This window comes from Ambystoma mexicanum, chromosome 5q (assembly GCF_040938575.1).
Source record: "Ambystoma mexicanum isolate Mex_15411 chromosome 5q, UKY_AmexF1_1, whole genome shotgun sequence".
NCBI lineage: Eukaryota > Metazoa > Chordata > Amphibia > Caudata > Ambystomatidae > Ambystoma > Ambystoma mexicanum.
The window spans coordinates 146,441,673-146,464,146 of NC_090933.1; positions in this window are offsets into that span (position 1 = coordinate 146,441,673).

Genomic DNA, 22,474 nt, shown 5'->3' on the forward strand with positions numbered 1-22,474 from the left:
ACTAGGCGTTAACTTAGCTGTAGTGCTGAATTGAATCCTCTTACAGGTGTCGATTTACTGTACTGTGCACAACTGATCTCACTCCTTTCTTCAGTAATTTTTTAACAACCCTAACCCACTTTGAGATGGATTTCTCGAACCCTTTTCAGCTTTCTTCACTTCAAATTCCGATGTCTCTTATGCCCAAAACTGGTTCTCTCACGCATGGATCCAGTCTTATCTTCAACGCCGCCTGGTCTCCCCAACCAAGGACATTCACTCCTTTCCTAGCCACATAAACTTTTATTTCCGCTCTTCGGTCCTTGAACTGAACCATACTTCTAAACCAACCAATGATTTGTATTGTCGAACCTTCAAATCCTCCGGGATTACAAATGTTGCGTGGTAATACTTTTGCTCTGAGCCCTTCCCGTATCAAACTTCCTAGCGTGCTATTTGTGATTATGGTATAGGGCGAGCAGCTATCAACTCTCACAGTAAGCTTGTCATTTTCTAGTACTATGTCGCAACGTGGGCACTTTAAAACACTTTCAGTCGATGTTTGAAAAACAACCACCCTTTCTACTTCAGAATCTTCCTCATCCTGCACTACTGACACTTTCTTTCTGTTCCTACACACCACCGCAAAGTGTCCTCTTATTCCACAGTTGGCACATCTTTGGTTGATGGCTGGACAGTTCTTTGAATTTGCATAATGTCCAAATCTGCCACACTTCAAACATTTGTCCTTGTCTCTACTTTGTGGCATGTTCCTGTTATCATTCTTGGCCCACGGTTTCTTCCAACTACTTCTGATTTCCTTGTGGTCTTGTTCCCTAGACTTATAATGTTTTCTAATTGACTCATCAACATTCTCTTTTTCGAAATCTAGCTTTCATTACACTTACTGTAGTCTGCTCTCCCTGCTCTAGAGTGGGTTTGCTCGAACTCTGTCCTATCCCTTGAATTTGACCCATCTCCAGTTTCTTGTTCTTCATTTCCTTTGCGCATATCTGCGTATGCTCAACTCTCGTTGCTATGGCGATTGCTTCCGGTAATGATGGAGTTCCCACCATTCATAGTCTGTCTTGATATAAAGCATCTTTAATGTGTAGGATTATTTGATCTCTTATGAGTTCATCCAAAGTAATGACGTACCAAAACGGCAGGTCTGAGCCAATTTTCTTAACGCAGACACATATTCTTCAATAGACTCTTCCTCTTTTTGAGTCCTGGTGTACAATTTATATCTGTTGATTGCTATGTTCACCTTGGGATCATAGTGTTTATCTAATTGCCTTAACACTTTCTCATATTCATCTATGTCTCCTGCTTCATCTACTGCCATATCAGGCAATTCTCTGTATTTTCTCTGACCTTCGAGGCCCAATGCATGTAGCAGTAGAAGTTTCTTCTTCTGTGCTGACAATCCATCTTGTTCTAGTGTTCTCATGTAATTTTTTCAGTATTCCCTCCATTCTGGCCATACTATGCTTGGTTGATCACGGCTAAGTAGAAAACTTGCAGGTGGGTGAACAGTTATCCCTTGCATGTCTTGATATTCACCCAACTTCTTAGTACAAATTTCCTTTAGTGGTCCAATCACACTTTAAAATGCTCCACTTTATCAGTCTCATTGGGGCTGATTCACAGAACGTTTTCCCATGGGATTGCGCCATTATAAAACGCTTCTGTGAATCTGGCCCATTAAGTTCTTATAACAGTGGGATATGATGGTGGTGGAAAGATAAAACTTATTTTTTGGGCACTGAGATGAGGAAGAGTATGATCAATGATGATCTCCTTCAGTCGGTGTTGAGAAACCACTCTTTTCCAAAATGGTGTCACGTAAATTTACGTCTCTGCATCCTTTCCTCTAATGCTTTTAAGTATCAGCTGCTCGTGTGCACGCGCGCGCTTCCCAAGTGATCACATAATGAAAAAGAAATCACTTCTTTTCCGTCATACACTTTTGTTGCATTGCTGCGAATGTCGCCGCAATCCTGATTACAGGATTTCTTACCGTTGGCATGGAGTGAGTAGCCAAAGAACAGCACAAAGAGGTTTGCCTCTCCGGAGCCGACTGCTCTCGAATTTTCATTTGGGTTCCTTGCTGGGCTGCTAACCCTCGTCGCCTAATTGTAGCAGCTTCAATAAACTCTGAACAAAGGTTAGTTTGGCTTAACCTTGTTTATTTTATTTGAAGCCCAGCGCTCTCTCCACCATCCATCCTCTCCTCTCTCAGCACTCCCTCAACTGACACACATTGGGCCTCATTACGACCCTGGCGCTAAACCATGGTGCTTTTAGCACCATGGTCCATGCCGGGGTCCGCCATGTTGAATGGCGGAATTACCGCCCCATTCCAAGGTTGGCGGGGCGGTAATTCCCCATTCAACATGGCCCCTTCCCCATTCCCATTTTTGGCCCATAGGGCTCAATGGGAATGGGGAAGGCGCTAATTACGGCACCGTAAATTACGGTGCCGTAATTAGCTCGTAGGTCCCTCTGCGGGTTGGTTTTTTAATGCGATAAAGTGCAACCCGCAAAGGGACCTCGTAATCAGGCGTTAAGGGTTTAATGGCGCCGACACCTTTTACTGCGCCGTTAACCCCTTAACGCCTGGGTTGTAATGAGGCCCATCGCATCCATTCTAACCCAAACATTCCATACACACTGGAGAGAGAGCGCCAGGTAATCATCAGCACGTAATAACGCGAGCACAGGCACGTGCTCACAAAAATACAATAACCTTTTGTTTGCTTTTTTTTCTAAATGATCTGTTAAGGCAATTATTTGGGCCTCTTACGATTTCAGCACTGTGGGTAAAATGCAGAGGTATTACCGGATACCGCTGCATTACTGCACCGCCTAACTATGAGTTTGGCCTAAAGGTGGTGAGTTAACCTCCAGCAAGGAGCTGGAGGCCAATCCGCAAACTTTCTGCCAAATTTCGGTGGATTAATCGCAGCGGAATAGTGCTGCGATAATTCCCCCCTGCATAGAGTCCTATGGACCAAACAAAGGGGGGACTTACACTGCCACCACCACTTGTAATCGGGTGGTAGTACCGTCAGACAAAGTGGTGGTAACAATAATATAGTTTGGTGGTATCTGGGTGGATTTACTGCCCAGATGCCACCAAACTCGTAATATCTTTAAAAAGATTAAGAGTTGCCAAAACAATGCAAGTGTGCGTACCACTACAAATAATAGCCCCCCCAGTCTTCTGCTGTACAAGTACTATAATGAGTCACAAATCGCCCAAAATGCGTGAATCTCAGGTTGGTGATCATTGGACAGGAGATCACAAGATGCTGTAGTGATTCTATTGTTGTCAACTCTTCACAGAATCGACAAGTACTTGCACTATGGTCCAGTTTCTAGCGCGGGCCTTCTACCTCCTTTGTGGGGTAAATATTCAGGAGCACTTTTATGAACTGGGGTCACCAACTAGAATTTGAGAAGAGTTTAAAATAATTTGGTAGAACATTCAAAGATTTTGTTTCCTGGTTAAAATGATAAAACAGCGTATACTGTCCTTCCACCGTAATTTCTTCTTCACTGCGGCAGGGTTCTCAGTAAGCAATTCCTCGTTGGTATCCACACTGGCAATAATCTTCAGGCAACACTCTTCCCAATCCAAGGAAGGTGAGATTGGTGTCTGTTATTGTGGTATTAGTGTTTTGTTTGGGAAGTGTTGTTGAGTTTTAAACAAGAACGTAACCCTATTGATTCAATTTGGTCAGTGTCAGCAAGGAGTATGGTATAGCTAATTAGTTATGTGTGTAGACCATGTATGTGTGTTTCACAATTAATTAGGTGTTTTGGTCAAGATAGAAATGTTGGAGTCAGATAACTCATAACTAAAGCCAAGCCAAATTTGACCCAGGCCTTCTGGTTTAGTTCTAAGAAACTTAAGCCAAGCTAGCAAAAGGCCCATACACCCCAGTATTCATAAGTGGCAACCTGCCTCTGTGCAACCATAGGGCTAGACCCAAACCTATTGCCCTACCACTCTACAATACAAAACACCAAACACATAGATGGTGACATGCCTGTCCAACTACACACAAAATAACATGTTATTGTTCTTGCTCCAAACCCTCCACAACACAAACACCATGCCTGGTTTGTTTACTGCACAATCTTTATAACACAATACCTATATATGGCATTCTGCTTTCCCACCCGCAAACACAGACCCTATAAGTGTTCTACTGACTCCCAAAATACGTATCTAACATCCTGATTCCCCATACCCTCAACATAAAAACACATACCTGATGTCTTTCGTCCTCTGCTCCTCAACACAAAACCCACATCGTTCACACTACCACCCCATGCTACATAACACAAAATCCCCATCACAATGTTGGTAAATATGGCACAGTGAGTTAAAATGATTTGCCCATGAGCACACACTTTAGATAAAAGGTGAAGCCCTGAAAAAGCCATGTCTTCTCAGCTGAATTTCATAAAAAAATATTTGTTAATGTATGGATTTAATAGCTTAAATATTGGCAGCATTGGTACAGTGTTAGATTTTTACCCATATAGTCACAAGGGGACACAGATATGCAGTGGGAGTTTTGAATCAGTGCATAAAAGAGGCACCCCCACTTCCTTTCTATGTATTCAGAATATAAACCCATCCTTTTAGATCTTAAAAATTCTGTAGCATGTTTGACACCCAACCTCCTTTACCTACCCGTCCCCTCCACCGTTTGCCTGTACCTGACACATGGGCTTCCCATTCCGCCGTGCTCCATTGTACAGCCTTTTCTCTCTTTGTTCTTTATCTTTCCCTGCCACCTTACCTCAATATCAGAAGGTGCTCTACCATGTTCCAAGGTCGTCCCTCTGTGCTCTCTAGTAAAGAGCACATGCTCAATCTACTGAAATAGAAAGCATTAACATAACCTCCATTGCTTTCTTCACTAAAATGATGAGTTGTGTGATAGCAGGGAAGAATGATTGGGAATGTAATTTGATGCCTTATTATTTAGATATGAATGATAATAAGTACATATGACAACGTATTTTCATTCTCCTGTTCCAATAAATAGCAAGGGAGCCTGGCCAAGTATTTTTGCTTTTTCCTCAAATTTAAAATCACCAACCCAGAGACAGCGTTGGAAAGTTATTGGAGCGGTGGAGACAAGGGAATACTATTAGGGTTGTTTCCTACAGTGTGTGCAACCCTTTCTTCCTCCCACGAAATAACCCCAGTGCCTCACCACCAACCTAAATGAGTGGTGCTGGGGGACAGCACCACTGAGTTGATGCAAAGCTTGGTTCTCAGCTGACAAACATTCTGGTTTGGGGCAAGGAATGTTCCAGGAGTACGAATCATGGTGCTAGAAAGACAAGGAAGAGAGAGAAATGCAAAGAGATAAAGGAATGCCCTGGAAAGGGATGAGGTATGGTACTAAACCTGCTGTGAACAATACTGCAGGCATATAGTGAAGCAATGTAGGGTAGACATTTTGCAGAACTAATGTGGAGTCAAATACTGGCATTCACAAGGTTGCACAGAGAGATTCACACATTTAGCATTCTATAAATGAGTGTGGTAGCCCCCCTGCCTCCCAGGGCAGCAAGCAAAAGCCCACAAAGAGCAGAGAATAGTAGGGTATGAAGGCAAATAGAGCAGCAGCTCATGTGACAAAAAAAGCAACAAGTGATGAAGGAAATGAGGGAGAATGGCCGTGTAGCACCTACAATGTTGGCCCAGAAAATGAGAACAGAACGGAACCAGGTGGAATGGTGTGAGTTGTCTATATCAGGAGCAGCTGCCATGAGATGAGTACAGTAGATGACTGCAGAGTAGATCCCTGGGACTAGAGAGGCTGCTCTGAGTTTTCCAGGATGGATGAGGTGGGACAGAAGGAGACATTGGAGGGGTCCAGTAGGTTATCAATATTACTTGCCTCTGGTTGCTTTGGGCTGGAGATTTAGGACATCTCTCTTGATGTGGCTTGATGATTCCTCCTGTATTCAAGGCCCAAAACGTCCTGTCAATGAATCTGCCTTCCTTGTTTCCCAGGAACATATGTACCTGAATTTCTGAGATCTCTGGCTTGCTGATAGCCGATGTACCTATGGATGGCCTGCTCCATGTAGAGAGCATACAGATGTCATACAGGTAATTGTAATTTCAGGGTAGGGAGTTTATAAACAGTTTGAGAGTCAACCTTGTGATGGTGATCTCAAAATCATTTACTGCTATCCAATTCCCAGCCTTCGATTAGCCTCATTATGCCTTAATTGTGCCTTCTTAAATGTTCTACAAAATATTTCTTCTGTATGTACCATTATTACAAGTAGGGCTTGATTAAGATCATCATAAGTTACAAGGCGCTCTTGATTTGAGGATCTGTTAGGTCTCTAATGCCATATGATAATGAGGGTATCAAGCTAGAAACCGCTTTCTCAAATAAGAAAATAAATAATGTTAAGAGCACCTCATATGCTAATTCTTCGACCATCACTGAGTTCTGTTTCTTTGAAAACACTGAAGAAGATTTGATAATATTTGTTAGTTTCCTTACACCTACAACCTGCCCTGGTGACGTATGCCTGGCTAGTGTTATTAAGAAGGGTCTTATTTGTCTTGCTGTCATTATTACTACAATTGTCAACTCCTCATGTCTTAACTCGTCAGCACCGGCTTCTTTCAAACATTTCTGGATCACTCCTATCTTAAAAAGCCAAACTTTGGATTCCATCGACGTGAGTAATTACCGCCCCATTATCAATGTTCCATTTTTGCTAAAGATTTTAGATAGAGCTGCATATTTGCAGTTCCAAAACCATATAGAAACGTGCACCTTACTGAGCTTCTCGCAATCTGGTTTCCGTGCAAAGCATGGCAAGGAGACAGTCATGCTTGATCTCAGAGCTAATTTGACAAGCATTGTGGACTCAGGACGTGCGGCTATCCTTGTGTTGCTCAACCTCTCAGCTGCATTTGATTTCATTAATCACGCGTTACTTCTCGAGAGACTGAAGAGCATAGCTAATTGTGTGGAACCTGCACTTGCTTGGCTCGCCTCTTTTCTGGGACACAGATCAGCCAGGGTGGCAATAGAGGGCTTCCAATCCCCTCCTGAAATACTAACTTGTGGCGTCACGCTGGGAGCCTCTCTTTCGCCAACCCTGTTTAATCTTAACATCTGCCCGCTTTTTGACCTCCTGGATGATCGTGGTATTAAATACACAAATAATGCCGATGATACCCAGGTGATCATGGAGCTGACTTGGGACTACGACAGGGATTCTCATACCATCGCTTTAGTCTATGATGTCATCCAAAAATGGATGAACACTAACTCACTTGCCTTAAACGACAGTAAGACATAGTTCATGCTAGTGGGTTCCAACCAACGATTGTCCATATTACGTCCTAGATATGGTCACTTCACCTTTGCAGTATGCGTTATTAAAACATGCCCTTGGGTAAAAACCCTTGGTGTATATCGAGATTCTAATCTTAATATGAAAAAACATGTTACTCATATAAAATCCACATGTGCTTACACCACCCAGCTCATCAGACAGATCAACCCATATCTGTCTGATGGCAATTTTGCATCCTTAGCAGCGGCACTTGTAAATTCCAAAATTGACTAATGTAATAGTCTCCTTGCTGGAACCACTAAAAGTAACTTGAAGACTCTTCAAACTGCTCAAAACAATGCTGTAAGAGCAGTATGTGGTCTTGCACGCAGGACTCATATCTCCCAGACCTAATGTTCTCGGCATTGGCTTCTGGTGAGACATCGGATTTCTCATTAATTTCTCTGACCTATAAATGTCTTCACCATCAAGCCCCTGTGCCTCTTACTATTAGAATTCATAGGAATCCTGTCATACGATCTCTTTGATCTAACGGACGCAATGCACTTTTTCAGCCTCGTCTTAAGGTTCAGTCTTTTGGAGGCACTATCTTTGATGTCCGTGCTCCTGGGGTTTGGAACTCATTGCCGCTTGAGTTAAGAAATATCTCAGATCTTTGCCATTTAAAAAAAGCCATTAAAACATACTTCTTAAATTCTTATGACTGCATAGGGATTGTGTCTCTCATTCTCTGCTTTCTTTGACCTTTGTATATTCTCAGATTGCCCTTTCTTTTACTCTTTGATTAAGTCTTCCTGTGCCCTGAGGCCTTTGGGTGTGTTGCGTATTATAAAAATGTATAATAATAATAATAATAATAATAATAATAATAATAATAATAATAATAATAATAATAATAATAATAATGGCCCTAATTAGAACGTCTTCTGTGTAGGAGACTACTCACAATTCTTGGCTAGTTTCTCATTGCTGGAAAAGGAGGTGGTGAGATATTCTCCTTCTCTATGTGGTTGTAATAAACCTGGGGGTGTACTGGGTCCATGTTATCCCATTCTTGTGTTTCTCAGTGCTTTCTGCAATTCAGTATGCCATTTCTCAGTGGCTGTCTGAGAGGGCACAAGTTGACACGGAATATTTTCCTGGGTGGATTGACTCATTGCAGCAGTGAGGCTCAGGTGATCTAGGTTTTCAAGGGCAGGGGGATGTTTAGATTTGAGGGACTGAGTGCATTCCCCTATTGGTTGATATCACTTGCATCCTCAAATCAAACCTTCTGCAAACATGTCAGGAAATAATTCCTGTGCATGGTCTGAGCCCTCTAGTTCATTGTCCTGAGCTATTCGCATTTAAGATGCCTCTGGGTTATAATCTTGGGAATGTCTTTGTCAATAGATGAGGCCTTAAGGGACAAACGTTGCAGGGCTAAGAATGGGGTTGACCAAGCTTGCATTCAACCTTAGAATGGGTATGAAGATCATTGTTCTACAGGATATAGGCACGGAAAGCTCCAACACTATATTAGGTTGTAATGTTTTCCATTGAGCAAAAGAAAAGAGTAATTGCTGCAAGGTCTAGAATTAATCTTAACCTCTGGCATCGCTCGCGGGATCCCCCCAGACCATCATTCTTTGGCTGCCAAGCCATTACAGAAAGGGGAAAGACCATATGCAAATCAGGCTTGATCCCACCCAAACAGGGGCAGTCCAACCTGAACTGCTGGTTCAGATCCATTCTGCATGAGACCACAAGCATCCCCAGACATGTTTCGGCTGCATTGGGTGTCATCATTAAGGAGTAGCTGGAATCTCTAGACCTATCAGACATGGGACCCACGTCTGGGCATACCCGTCCCACTCAGGGTGACTATAGCAAAACAAACTGGGTAGCAGCTGGAAGTGTTAGAATTAATCTTAACTTCTGGCATCGCTCTGGGCAACCCTCCAGACCATCGTTCTTTGCCTGCAAAGACGTTACAGAAAGGGGAAAGACCATATGCAAATCAGGCTTGGTCCCACCTCAAAAGAAGTAGCCCATCCCAAACGACTTGGTCACATCCCTTCTGAATTTAACCACGAGCATCCTCAGACATGTTTTAGCCTCATTGGTCATCATCAGTATCTAAAAGCTTTGGTCTCTAGGCCCAGCAGGCACAAGACCCACGTTGGGGCATACCCACAACATTCATGGTGGTCATAGCACAACAAAGGGGGTAACACCTGGAAGGTTTAGAATTAAACTTAACCACTGGCATGCTCTGAGCAACCCTCTAAGCCATTGCTCTTCACCTGGCAAGAAATTACAGTACGGTTAATAACCAAAAGCAAATTAGGCTTGGTACCACCTGAAAAGGGGTAGTCCAACCCAAACTGCTTGGTCACATCCCTTGTGCACGAGACCCCAAGCATCCTGAGAAATGTTTCACCCTTGTTGGGCACCATCTGTGAGTAGTAGTTAGAGTCTCTATGCCAAGCAGGCACAGGACCCATGTCTGGGCATACCCGTCCCACTCGGGATACCTATAGCAAAATAAAAGCGTCAATGGCTGGAAGGTTTAGAAATAATGTTTACCTCAGGCATCACTCTGGCAATCCTTCAATCCATCATTCTTCACCTGCCAAGCCATTACAGAAAGGGGAAAGCCCATATGCAAATCAGGCGTGGTCCCACCCCAAAAGGTATAGTACAGCCCAATCTGCTTACTCTAATCCATTCTGCATGAGACCACAAGCATACCCAGACATGTTTTGGCTGATGTATGTCATCGGTGAGAAGTTGCTTGGTTCTCTAGGCCCAACAGGCACTGGACCCACGCCTGGGCATGCCCGTCTCACTCAGGGTGAACATAAAATGTGCACAGGTGTGGGTTCCTTGCTCGCCCACCATAGGGAACTAAGCTGCACCTCACCGATGAGGCTTAACAAGGCTGAAACATGTCTAGGGACACTTGTGTTTCCATGCAGATGGGACCTGGCCTAACAGTTTGGGCTGGACTGCTCCCATTGGTGGCACTACCAGACTGGTTTGCATATAACTGGACCCCTTTTGCAATCGAGCAGATTGGTTCAAATACAGTAGTGTGGAATGTTGCCCACAGCAGTGCCAGTGGTTCGGTTTTTTCAAAATATTGCACCCATCACTTTTTTGGTGATAGTTGTTGTCCCTGTGTGAGAGAGGGTATACCCAGACATGGATCCCTTGCTCACTGCCCATAGGCAAACAAGCTGCACCTCACTGATGAGTCCCAACAATGCTGAAACATGGCTGGGGTTGCTTCTGTTTCTGCTTGGCAGTGTCTGACTTATTTTCATATAGCGGGACCCCTTTTGCAATAGCTCCGTTGTGCTAAAGTACAGTGGTGTGGAAGATTGCCCAGAGCAGTGCCAGCAGTTAAGATTTATTAAAAACCTCCCATCCATCACTTTTTTGTTTAGCGTTTGCCACCCTGTGTGAGAGAAGGTATGCCCAGATGTGGGCTCCTTGCTCGCTCTGCCATAGGGAACCAAGTTGCACCCCACTGAAGTGGCCCAACAAGGCTGAAACATGTCTGGGGTTGCTTGTGTTTCCATGCAGAGAGAACTCGGCCAAGCAGTTTGGGCTCAGCTGCGCCTATTGGTGGCAATACCTGACTTATTTGCATATGGCTGGACCCCTTTTGCAATGGTGTTGATGGGTCGAAAAACAGTGGTGTGGATGGTTGTTCAGAGCAGTGCCAGTGGTTGAGATTTATTCAAAACCAGCCACCCATCCCCTTTTTGGTTATAGTTGTTATCCCTGTGTGAGAGAGGGTATGCCCAGACATGGATCCCCTGCTCGCTGCCCCATAGGCAAACAAGCTGCACCTCACTGATGAGTCCCAACAATGCGAAACATGTCTGGGGTTGCTTGTTTTTCCATGCAGAGAGGACCCGGCCAAGCAGTTTGGACTCGGCTGAACCTATTGGTGGCAATACCTGAATGATTTGCATATGGCTGGACCCCTTTTGCAATGGTGTTGATGGGTCAAAAAACAGTGGTGTGGAAGGTTGCTCAGAGCAGTGGTTCAGATTCATTCAAAGCCAACCACCCATCACCTTTTTGATTTTAGGCATTGATCCATATCTGTTGCTAAGCAAAGATTGGGGCTCATTTTCGGCTGTGTATAAGGACTGTACCAGGAATTACCATTCTAAAAGCTTGTGTAAGTCTTTTCTGCAAATGATTACCACCATGGCCCATTTTCAATAATTTTGTATGGTGGAGAGTAGAGGTGGAACACAATTTGTGTTTCTGCCGCTCCCTTCCTCTCCACCATACAAATGCTAACAGCATTTGTGCTGACATGCATGTTCATTCCAGCACAAATGCTGTGAATACCTATTGGGTTCATTCTGCTTTTTATGCCAGCAAACAACTGACAGACCCCATTGGGATCAATTGTAAATGCTGCCTGCCTCGAGCACATGGCAGGCAACGTTTACTCAGTTAGCACAGTGCAGTGCAAAGTGCAGGGCACAACGGCATAAACGCTTGTATACCACCTTTTGACATGCACTTTTTCCCTCTGTTGTGCAAATGTCCAGCATTTGTTGGCAGGGAACCGCCTACGTAAATGTGTTCCATTGTGTTCAACCAATCATTTATTTGAATATAGCCTCAGGGTGAGATTGGTTAGATGCCGCCAGGGCCTAAGGTAAATGACTATAAAACAAAAAATGGAACAGCTTTGGAAAATATGTGAGGAATGGGCCAACACAAAGTGAGAGGACTGAGGTTTTACAGGCCTTAAATGGGGTGTTTGAATCTAAAAGAAATTGAAAGATATCCTTAATCAGTCCTTGTCACTCCAAAGATTCTCTAAGCTATCCAAATAAATGTTCCAAAGAGACAGCCAACCAAATGTTCCAAAAAGTAGACTTAAGCAGACCTACTAGAACCCAGCCTCACTCTCGACTAAGCAACATGTCTGCCCAATAGATATTCCACAATCTATCACTGCAATGTCAAGCCCTATACAACAGAATATTCCAAAAAAGCATAGTCTCTCAGCCTCTCTCCCTCATGAGTACTCACAACATTTAGGGGTGCTCTTAGTGGATTGGCTCGCTCCCAACTTTCTGGGTCCTTCTCACCAGGCTGCTGTCAGAGGTCCCTGGTATATCCTGGTGTCCTCTGCACCAGATCTGGCTGTTATAAGTTACATATTTCTCCTTAAGGCTTTCTCCAGTGAAATAGTTCTCTCTTGGCTGGTGGTTTAGAATTTCTGGAGTTTTAGTGATATCTCACATGGAAAAAAAAGATTTGCTCTCTGGCATTGGTTGATGGGATAATAAGCATTTGGACCTACCATCATTACAATATTAACTCTGGGTGAGGCCATCTTGGTTTTTTTCTCTATGCTGGTCAGTGTATCTGATCATCTCCTTGATTGAACAATAAGCATTCAGAGACGAACTTGGATTTCAGCACCACTTTTGGGATAAGTGAGCCCGGGGTGCTTGTCTGCTTGATCCTTTACTCTTGTCCAGTTTCAAGTTCCTATGCCAGCTAGAAACAGATGAGGCAACTCCTCGATCTCTAGAGACACAAGTCCCACAGGGTATCTGGTGCTTGTAGCCCTCTTTATGCCCCTTCTTCATCTAGGTTGTTTGCATCAGTAGAATGCTACCTCAGTATTGGGAAAGAGCAAAGCCCAGTGAATGGTAGTCATCTACCCTGTGTGGCTCACACAAGGCATCAGCCTGACCATCCCAGCCCCGAGTGAAATGGTTTTCTCATAGAAATTATGTGAGTCCCTCTGACTCACCACAATGTACATATTATATATCTATTTTCCCTATCCAGAATGGAAACTTCATTCATCAGGCTGCAAAATAATGTCACCATCAAACACCTCTCAGTTTTGCAATTGTACTTACAAGACCCAAATTCATACAAAAACAGAAATCAAAACTGTATGACAATGTCACCTGCAATTTTATTTTATTTTTGTATTTAAAGCGCAGACCTAGCTTGAGAACAGTGGAGTCCTGTACAGGCCAACTGTTGGACTGGCATTTTTCAAAAGTAGGGCAGCATTGTGAGTTGCAGTCTGTGCATACATTTGGATTAGTCCATGGTTGTGTGTCACATTTTGATGAATTTGCTAAATTGGAGAATTGTGGGGCATTCTGAGCCAATACTGGGATAGAATTCCTGAGGGTAGTTAACTGACGAGACAAGGATTGGTTGTGGGTCCTCTCTCTCTGGACTAGTTGTGATTCAAGCCATTTGGTTGATTTGCTGCATGTGGAGAGTGAGCCACCAGACATGTAGAGTTTACCGGCCAGGTACACTGGTGTGCTACTTGTGACTGCCTTCTAGATGATACACCAGACTTGAACAGTATGCTGACCTGGAGATGAGGTTAATGGAGTTTACCTTGGATCCGTTGGATTCGGTCATGTTTTAGTGCACCTGTAATAAGACGTGCTGCAGCATGGCGGACTGCTTTTATGTGAGCCAAATTAATGGCTGGGCAACCTGTCAGGAGAGCATTTATCCCATCAATATCTGAGACCACAAGTCCAGTAGTTCTGGAATGGGATGAAGGGTTTGGTGCTGCAAAGGGTGGTGATTTGGAGCCAAGTCAATTGGTCCTTCTTGGCAATGTTTTTCTGGATGGACGAACTGCTGTCAATGGTGAAACCTAAGGATTTTGCTGAATCCGAGAGTTATGGATCAAATCCTTATAGGCGCATATCATTGAGCCATTATTGGAAAAGTTGTTGATAGCAGGCAGATCAATGGCAATACTTTTGATTTTGGATGGGTTAAGTTGGAGGTAGGCAGTCGACATCCAGGACTCGAAGATGGCAAGGAAATTGTAGAGACGACATCTGTTCTTCAGTGGACCATGATGTGGAAGGTTAGGCCATGAATGTGTGTTGTTTCAAAGGTGAATGTATGATATAATTGGTTGCAAGCGTTTGATCGACTTTTTCAACAAGCGAGTCACAGTCCTAGTGTGCTTCACTAACGTCAGACCATGTGAGGTGGATGTTTCAGAGGTTTTACCTGGCTTCTTAAACTGGGAAGGTCTTGCATGATCTGAAGGACTATTTGCTGTCTTTCCAATGGCTGTGATTCACTAGGGCGGTGTGACTAATGTCAAAGGGAATTATCAGGTCGTCAAACTATGAGCATGACTAGAGAGCTATGATGGAGTGTGTGTACAGTGTTGATGATTAGGGCAAGGATATAATATTGCCTGGGTATTGAGTGTATAATGTACTGTGTTAGGTTTAATGTGTTGAGAAGGCAGGGGAGACCTTCCTTCAGGTACTTGTTTGTTGGTTTCCCAGAAATGTTAATGTGACAGTGGAAGATATTGGCGTGAGTGAGAGACTTTGTGGTGATCAAGTACGTGGAGTCTACAATGAAAGAATAGTTGTGCTTGGGCAGTCGTTACATGATATTGAAGCTGATTAAGACCTTTTGCTGAAAGTGCATGTATTAGCAGAGTAAATCGAAAGAGAAAATGGTGGGGAAATACATTTGGGTTTAGGTCCATTATCATTTGTGAATGATGGGTAAGCCTTGCCCTTCTTGTGTGGATGGTCTCTTAATAGAATGCCATAGCCATTGGGGATGAACACATCTCAGAAGTGGGTGGAAGTGAGTGTCGTACAGACCACAGCTATGAAGATGGTGGTTATGTTGTGTCTGGTGTTGATGTTGGTGATACATGCTGTCTGGTTAGTTGCTGAGTGGATGTTTGGGAACATTACTCCTCATGTAATAGTGGATGTTACACAGCATATAGGGTAGATGGTGATGTGTATGAGGTAATAGTGATGAAATGTCCATGAAGTTGCCTATGATGAGTGTTGTTGTTGGCAATGAGTGTAGAAGGTGTGCCTGGGCTGGAGAGAGGCAGAGGTGTTGAACAATCAATTATAGGGAGCTTACTTGATGTTTAAGGAGCATGGGATCTGGTTGTGGATCCTACTGGCTCAAACCGGTTCACACAGGAATTGTCCTTACCTACATCTGGAATTCCATTTGGAGGCCTGGCCGACAGATGTCCAGTGATCTAACAATTTAGAGAAGAAAGAAAGGGGAATGGTGAATAGGTGGATATGGCATCTGTGTTGTGATTGACAGTCACCTTTACCAGCTGACCATCTGTGCAAAGCCCCTTAAGCTCCACAACAACAGAAACATCTCCCTCTTAGAGTATGTAGCAATGATTTGAAAAAAAGAAACAGGATCAACTTTCACTCTTAAGGACAATGAAGTCCATCACCTAAGCAAAATATTTCAGATCTGCGGTCTATGCATTGGTCTTCTCCCACCTGGATGGTGCCAATGTCTGCTTAGAAGGCCTTTTGATTACCACCCTGGCACCTGTGAAATGTGCCCCATGTGCTGCAGCATTTGACTTCTAAGGACTTTGCATATCATACCACATCACCACCCCCTCAATGAACAACTACTAACCCCACCTAAAATGCATGCTACCTTCAAATCTACCTGCTGCATCTATAAGCCTGTCTTCCGCAACTCCCTGTGCTTCCTCACATATAACATCTTCATCTCTTGAGTCCTCCAATGCACCAAAAGCAAGGTCACGTGACGCTGAACTCCGTGAACTCCTCAATTTTTAGCTGCCCACTCGCTTTTATTGATCACTTTCGAACTTCCATGTACATGCACCAATTCATATAACCTAGAAAGTGCTCCCTTGCGTCCTAAAGCAAGGTCCTCCATCAACAAATACAAAAATAAATATATATCCAACAAAAATGCATAACATGCCAATGCCCACATCACCCTCCTGAACCACCCAACAACCAAAAAATGTACAGGAATAAACTGCCTTCATGTACAATCAACACTGCACCCCGAGGTGTGCCTGAACAAAACATACCAAGATGTCAAGACACTCAAATGCTGCTGGAATATAGACACATTTGTCACATATCGCAGCACGCACTGTATCACATGGGTGCCCTACGTGCTGGGAAATATACAGAAATCACCCTTTAATATTGCACAGTAATGCCACAGAAAAGAGCCAACATAAACACTATTCAATGGGAATTAACACAAACAGTGCTTCAGACGCAACTCAGCAGAGAACATGCAAGAAAAACAAACAGCCAAGACATATGACAATGTGGGGCACCATATCACACCCATTACGACAAAACATACAAAACAACTCAGAAAAACATAAGAATACATCACAAATAACGCTTTGTAAACTTTTCCAATGGCATTCTTTGAGAAACACCACAAGGCCACGAATATAAAGTCAATCCTGATCAAACATGTGGCTTCTACTGCACATTTGACGTGCCCAAGGCAAATATTCATATATCATCTACACCATTGTCATGTACAAACTATATGCTACTACCAAACACATGTGCATGCCACAGAACAGCATGCAGTATCACCATTTTGGATCTGCAGACCAACAGCTGCATAGGCCCATCATATTCACAAGGACAACCCCACAAACTAAACTGTATGTGACTCAGCTACAAGCCCTTCAAATCATGTCATCCGCACCCTGCCACAAGGCACATGCAGATCGCCTGAGTCATTGCACCTTAATAGAAACTAAAACATGCAGACGACAACCCACAGTGACTAGATCACAGGAGGCATGCCATGGACCATACCGTGAGGCCTGAATGATAGATATATAGCCACCAACACAGATGTGAAATAGAGGAGCCCTGACAAGGAACTAGTTAAAAGTCACACAAAAACACACTTTAGGAAGATGCAAATGCACACCTTCATGGAAGCAGACATAGCTGGATGGATACATGCTTGAAGGCAACACATCAACGGGCACCATGACCAACAGCTAAATACTGACTACATAGGACAAAGTCCATGTTGTTACAAAACGTATAGCAAAGATTCACATACTCATGCTGAGGCAAAGCAATGACATCACAAAATGTGCTGTTATCCCCAACAAACTGCAATGGAGACCTATATGTTGCAGAAAATGCAGTGTGTCCTCTTCATGGAAATGTGTATGATAGCAAGATCAATGAGAGCCCCATGCAACCATGGCCACAAGAGTCAATACCCAAGTCCTACAGGTACATCAGGTAGTAAAACATACATTATTAAATGTTATAATTGTGTCGATCAGACGCACAATCTTCTTACTCCACACAGATGTCTATTGACTGTGAACAGTGCATGGGGTACATGATTTGATATGTGGATCATAGACTGTGAGCACCAAATGAGAAGGGTCTCAACACCTAAACATCGCCGTCAACACATGGAACAAATGAGTGCAGTCTAAATCGTGGGGGAATATGGACATCTCAGAGAATGTTCACTGTTGCACTCAGGAGGTGAAGAGGAGCGGCAACAAATTCACATGCTATGCAACCCTGCAGAAAACCCAGCAACAGGCATATTAAGGATGCAAATCAAAGAGCTGTGTACATAGCAAAAGCACCTGATGATGGCATAGGACCTTACATAAAAGCCTACGTTTGGGCTGAGCTATGCATTTGACACACATAGGCCCTCATTATGAGTGTGCCGGTCTTGGAAAAATAACGGTCAAACAGCCGGTAATAGAAGATCCAGCATTTTCCTGGACCAGCACATTCCCGGACCAGCACACTCCAAGTTTGCCGGTATTGGCAGTGGTAGCATCAGCGGTTCCCGTCAGACCCATAATGAGGACCATAGTTTGTGTCATTCATATCTGGGATAACTGTGAACATGTCACCTGCTAACAATGCTCAATCTCTTCTAAAAACAATGGCAATGCTACCTGATACATACATACATAGTACCATGTACTAAGGACTCATGGCCTACAGGATTATGTCAATTGCCTGATTGAACCGGAGAGTATTTCTTTCTATCCATGTCATACTCATACCACAGACTATGTAACAGGAAGAGGGTCATGCAAACACACTTAGACAGTGTCAGTAACACACTAAGACATATATTCCAGAGCATGCAACCACATTCACCACATGGTTTAATAACAACACAACATCATGGATTGACAGGGAATATATAAACATACTATAACGAATCAACTTCCGGGGCATCAGTGGTCCAGATATGAATAACGGTTTCTAAACCATCAATCAGCCCCACACCTCTAGTACACCAGAAGGGATCTGAACAGATTGGAAACACAAGCAAATTATAAATCTCCTTGTCCAATTTTGGTAACGTAGATGGAATGGCAGACTTATCTCCACAAGGTCATGGATCGTTGGTTAGTTGCAACACAGCGAAAATACAATTATTACCCAATGATAAAAAGGACTGTCCAGTCAAGGTTGTATAAAAATATCTAATGTATTATTATCGCAACAGAAAGTTCTAGCACAGTACAAAATACAACTCAACCCCGTAAAGGAGGACAGATAGTTTCAAGAAGGAAAGGGGATGCTCTCTGGATACTGACAGGAGCTTAGTTGGTGAAGTAATGAATGTCAATAGTTCAAGGATACATGGTTTCAGCAAAAAGGCAGCAATGGGTCATACAATGTCAGTAGGGGCCTTTGGAGAAGGGCCAGGGGGACAGAACTACAATGTACCTTGTGCCTGTAGAAGTTCTTGCTGCTCAACAGGGTCTGTTCTGAAGAATCTATGCAGTCCGAATCAAACAGTGATTATCAAAAAAAACAAATGTAGTCTGAACAGAAATCAAATGTTCTGACAAAGATCTACAATAAAGAACAAAAAATAAATTGTAGAATGGCATACAATGTTTTAACATTCTGTAGAAGGGTTCTTTATAACGCCCTAGACGTATTTATGCTGTAATTTTTGTCTTTGGTTTTAATAAGCAATTTTTTGAAAACATTAGTTCGGTAGGAATAGCATGTGTAGGCTTCAGCAAGTATGTTTCAATGTCACCAAAATAACGTGATCACGTAACACGGTTATGTATACAAGGTGAACTAACATTGTGGCCATTTTGAAAATGAAAGTTATTCTTTTCTCGCTTTTCCATGCACATTTGGTGGGAGTAAGAACATACTGCAAAACTGGGTACCTCTCTCACTAACCATCCTTTAGCTGCATGAACAAGGTAAGAGGAACGGTACCCGTTTTTATTGGATCTTTAAGATGTTTCATAATATGTTGTTAAGCAAACAAGACAGTTGTGTGGCTTAATAATCCATGTTTGGACTCATTGAAGCACCCTATTGCTTTTCACAGAATCAAAGGTAAGACAGATATCTAAAAACAAGATAACCTCGAATTAAGGGCAACATTTTCTCACCCCTCAGCTGAAATATAAGGTCATAATTACTGATATAGAAAGGTATCGTTCATTATGCAATGATTATTTATTTAATTCATTGCAACCAAATACTATTTATCTTTTTAGTTTCATAGATTTGAAGTAAGTTGGTGACTAGGCTCCTCTTCAGAATAATCCATGAAGGATGCTATTTAGTGGTATGAAGATTGTTGCCCTAACAGACATTAAATTATACAAAAGAAAGTCAAAGCAGGCCTGTGGTTAATCATTTTTGTCACTATACATCTGTAGAATTCCCAAGCAGTTGCAGCAGTGAGGGACAGAAAGATTCAGGGTTACAGATTGCATAGATCTGAATGTGTAAAGACAAATAAATCACACAAAAATGGCTTTTGCTATTTGGGGATAGAATGTTTGTAGAAGTTTTATTTTGTTTTAAATAATAGGAATCACTTCAGATGTAATTGTATAGCACTAATGATTTACTTTTGTATACATTTCAAATGCATTTAATGCATTTTTACATGGTTTTAAAAATTCTATATTTTTGTAACACATATTGATTGCTAAATGCTGAATTTGTATATTGAAATGCATGCCATTGATGAATAGAGAAATTCAAAATGAGATTCTTAGATGTTTTCTTGTCATCCCCAAGCAGTGGGGGATTAATAATTACTTGAGTCGCCCCTTGGTTATTAATTTAGCTATTTTCATAGAAACCCTTCGCAAAGCCAAGAGCCATATTTGATTAATATGTTATGTCGATTTAATCCGCAAACCAATACAACCCAAGGGTTGTCTACAGGTGATCACGCGGCTCTGCAGGGAGGAGGACAGGGTTGGTTATGGAGGGAAGAATGATAGGATAGGTCCAGAACTAGGAGAAACTGGCATCTGTGTGTGTTGGCTTGCAGATGGTAGGTTGTGTGCACTGGCTTGTTGTATCCATATGGGGAAGATCCAATGCCTGGGGCATTTATGTGTGGCTGTTTGTGATGTTGGGTGTCTGTGTTTTATGTGTAGATTGGTGATGTTAGGGGTTTTCCAACTGGCTTGTTGTATCCATACGGGTAGGGTCCAATGCCTGGGATCTTTCTATGTCACTGTTTATGTTAGGGTGTCTATGCATGTTTTATGTGTAGGTTGGCAGGTGTTTAAGGTTGTAAGCACTGGCTTGTTGTGTCCGTATGGTTTAAGGTCCAGTGTCCGGATTTGCTTGTCGTATGTGTGTGTTGCTTGTGTTGGGTTTGTGTTAGGGTATGGTTTGGCTAGCCCAGTGGGCATGTATAGTGTTTGGGTGGTGTGTTTGAGCAGGTAGAGGTGGGTGGTTAGTCCTTTGGTTACTTGCTAAGTTCTTCTATGTGGCTAATCTAAACAGTCCTATCTGCTGTGACAAATGACTAACCTCCATATTCTTCTATCTTAGTCTGAAGCATAGTTAATCTGAGTTCTAATATAAGTGTGACACATGGCTAAACTTCCCAATTCTATCCAAGTTACGCATTGATTAAACTTCACAAATACAATCTAAGTGATACATGGCTAAATTTCAAATTTCATTATAGGTGTGACGCATGGCTAAACAACACACTTCTATCTAATTATGTGAATGAAAACCGCATGGAGAAAGCTTTGCATGCTGCATGTTTGGGTGCTTTTGTGACATGTGATGTGGTATTTGAGGTGGTAATATGGGATGGGCATAGGGATCCATTAGCCTTTTTTGATCCATGTAGTGCTGACTTTGTGAGGTACATTGTAGCAGCATTGCACCCTAAATGGAGAGTTTGGTGATATGAGTTGTGTGATCTTTTACAGTTGAGGATTCTCCACAGCAGGAGCAGGCTGCACAATCTAGCAGCACAAGTAGGCAAGCAGTGTCCAGTGAACATCCTCAATGCTTGCAGGTAATTGTGAGCAGGTCTGGTGACTCTTCCTCCTCAGAGGAAGTTGCTATCAATTTGGATGACATATTTGGGAAACTCCTGCTGGGCCTGAGCTCACCACCAAGGGAGAGGAGGGGGAGAAGGAAGAGTTCCTCCAGTTCATGTCTAAAGTTGGGTCAAATGGACAGACCCAGGCTAGGTTGCTCCTTGACTGATGAGAACATCACATAACATGGTACATCTGTTTGAGATAGCTGGAACGCTGGACACATTTGAGGAAAGGCACATATTTACCTTGATCTGGTGTATATATGGCTATGGGGACTAGATCATGATCAGCACCATTGGAACCAACCTCACTGCAGTCATCAGTGTTGGTAGGCACCACTAGATTACATACAGGGAGTCTCCCACATACTGTGGACTCACTGCAACAGAGCAGTCCATTGTCATCAGGCCTGCATAGTCCACACACATGTAGGGGCCCGTTTGCTAGCAGCACATCTGACTGGGAGGTGGATTTGATACATGCAAGTGACTTAAAACAACAGATCCTGGAGGATTTGTTTGGGAAATTCATCATGAGGTAGAAGTGGACATTTGGTAGCTTTGCCAGGAGTTGTGTGCTGCATTGATGGAGGATGTGAATCAGGTTATGATGGCATTGAGTGAGGGCTTGCACCAAGACATGGTTGCCATTGGTTTGTTTTGCATGCCTCTCTCCCCCTCATTGCTCTGGCAATAGAAGATCAGGCTGCTTTGAAACAGTTTGGGTTGAATGGGCTCCCAGACCGTAATGCTGCGATGGAAGAAGAGAGCAAGTTGAAGGACACATGATGCCTCTCCTTGATTCCGTTACATTTGGAATTAATGCAATTATTTGGACCCTCCCCTGTTGTCATGTCAAACTTGATGGTGCGGTTTGGGATGTCTGCTGCTGTGATATTTTCTTCTTTAGTTTGCTATGTCTCTCTGTGTTATTTTACACTACTCTTACTTTTTCAGG